This window comes from Phytophthora parasitica (genome assembly GCF_000247585.1).
Source record: "Phytophthora parasitica INRA-310 unplaced genomic scaffold supercont2.4, whole genome shotgun sequence".
Taxonomy (NCBI): domain Eukaryota; phylum Oomycota; class Peronosporomycetes; order Peronosporales; family Peronosporaceae; genus Phytophthora; species Phytophthora nicotianae.
In genome coordinates, this window is record NW_008648990.1 from 2,095,830 (window position 1) to 2,096,731 (window position 902).

The window sequence follows — 902 nt, forward strand, 5'->3', positions numbered from 1 at the left end:
ATGATGACAATTTGTAATTGGTTGGAGGGCTAAACACTAGGTAATAGAAAAAGCGCTGATGACGTCAAGAATCCTCCGGTCGCTGTATACTTTTTCAATTTTTTTCCGGCTTCCCGTTGGCAGCTAGCGATTGAAGGTGAATATTCTAAGAAACGCAGACCAAGAAGAAACGACAGCGATAATCTCTATAAAATGCAGCGAAATTATGAGGAAAGAATGCTACTTGCTTTACTCAGGATTTTCTTTTCATGTAAACAAGAAAGGAAAATGAGCCGAATAAGGTACCATTATGTTATATAATGAAACAAGTCAGCATTCCACACTCATCGTCGCAGGAACGCAGCCGATCGTTCGAGGTAAAGATAATGAAGTCAGCAAATTCCAAGGTTCGCTACCGGAAAATCGTCCAAAGACTATTTACCAAGGACAAGAAGTCACTTTTAATTACGGGTCAGAATACTATTTTGAAAAATGTGAATGCGATAGGTGTCGACGAGAATATGTTAAAAGAAAACGAGATTGACTAATTGTATGGGTTTATAAGATGTTGTTTCATTTCTTGTCTCCCCGCACTAAACCTCAGCAAACCTGGGTAGCGTCGGGCCGAAGATGTACTTGGCCGTAACTTCTTTTTGAACATCCGTGGTGATATTCGCTGGATCTCACTACGCCACCTGCACTGAGGGTGAAGCAGGCTTCACAGCGTTCAGCTGTGACGTGGACATCATGAAGATCAGGCTTCGTGCTGCACTGAAGTAAAGAATGCCGTGCTCGACACTGTATCCTACAGCTGGGCGAAAGATTCTCTCCAGGGACAATTCTGCAATCGGGCTCTTTGCCTAAGTAAAACCAGTGACAAGAAGCAGCGAGTGATCAAAGCCAATGTGACGGTGACACAAGGC